We start from the raw sequence: 1,790 nt of genomic DNA, 5'->3' as shown, positions 1-1,790 counted from the left end.
TTTACTGAGTCTTTGTGGTTTTCAAAGTACGTTGTTGTTGTTGTTATGTGCCATGGAGTCGGTTTTGACTCATAGTGACCCTGTACAGGGTTTCCGAGGCTGTAAATATTTATGGGAACAGAATGCCTCATCTTTCTCCTGCGGAACTTATCATCTGCAAGTAGAGTTTTACTTCTTATTTTCCAATTTGGATGCCTTTAATTTCCCTGTCTTGCTGTATAGCTCTTGCTAAATCTTGCAGTACAATGTTGAATAGAAGTGGTGACAAAGGGAATCCTTATCTGGTTCCTGTTTGCAGAGGGAAGGCTTTCAGTTTCTCTCCATTGAGAGTAATTTAGGCTGTTGGTTTTGTATATATGCTCTTAATTATGTTGAGGTTGTTGTTAAGTGCTGTCAAGTTGGTTATGACCAATAGAGACCCTCTAGAGAGTTACCAAGGAGTGACTGGTGAGCTTGAACCATCAAAAGAACCAAGAGATCTGTGTTGGAAGAAGTACAGCCAGAGTGCTCCTTGGAGGTCAAGATGGCCAAACTTCGTCTCTCATATTTTGGACATATTGTCAGTAGGGACCATTTTCCGGAGAAGGACATCATGTATGGTAAAGTAGAAGGCAGAGAAAAAGAGGAAGACCCTCAATGAGATGGATTGATAGCACCGATGACTCAAGCATGGTAACAATAGTGAGGTTGGCCCAGTGTCTGGCAGTGTTTTGTTCTGCTGTGCATAAGGTTGCTATGAGTTGATACTAACTCGATGGCACCTAACAACAACAACAGCAGCAATGGTATAGACTACTGGTGGTGCTATGATTAAGTACTGGGCAACTAACAGACAATTGTCAGTTTATACACAACTGTTCAGCAAGAGAAGTATGTGGTAGTCCACTTCTGTAAAGATTATATTATTGTAAACCCTGTAAGGAGAGTTCAACTTTGTCTTATAGTGTTGTTATGAGTCAGAATATAACCAATGTCTATTTTATAAAGATGACATTTGACTAGCATACAACTGACTTTTTTTTTTTTTTTTTTTTTTTTTTTACCTATCTCAATAGGATAAACTCTGGTCTAGAAACCACAAATTTAGCAATTCAAACCCACCAGTCACTATCAGAAAACATAAAGCCCTATATAGGGTTGCTATGAATTGAAACCAATTTGATCTCACACAACAACAAATTAAGTTTTTGAAGGAATCCTGTTACTTGCCTTTATTAACATTTGTTTCTCAGAATTTATCCTATATAATCTTTCTTTGTTTTGTTTAAATATATTATTATTTGCTTTTTAATTTGGTAAATTTGTTTTTCTGTTAGGAACTAGTTTATAGCTGAAATGTCTCAGGATTTTAGAATTTTCTTTCCATTCTTCAGCTCCTTCTCTCTCTTTTTTTCCCACTTTTTCTTCTTTTCCACTGTCAAGTCTATTTGGTTTGCTCTACACTTTTTCAGCACCTTACAGAGCAACAAAGGTTAACTTTCAGTAACAAATCATTAGAAGATTTTTGTCCACTGTATAAATTTGGGGCAATTAAGAAACTCAGAGTCAACTCGAGTGGCACTTAACAAAAATAACATAGGGTTTCTAAGGCTGTACATTTTTTTACCGGAGCAGAAAGTCTCATCATTTTCCCATGGAGCAACTGGTATGTTTGAATTACTGACCTCCAAGTTAGAAGCCCAGCTGGTAACCCTCAACATTGCCTTTGCATAGTCAATAAAGCACAGATAAACATCTTTCTGATATTTTCTGCTTTCAGCCAAGATCCATTGGACATCAGCAATAATATC

This window comes from Chrysochloris asiatica, unplaced genomic scaffold (assembly GCF_000296735.1).
Source record: "Chrysochloris asiatica unplaced genomic scaffold, ChrAsi1.0 scaffold00769, whole genome shotgun sequence".
Classification (NCBI taxonomy): Eukaryota; Metazoa; Chordata; class Mammalia; order Afrosoricida; family Chrysochloridae; genus Chrysochloris; species Chrysochloris asiatica.
This window is presented reverse-complemented; position numbering follows the sequence as displayed.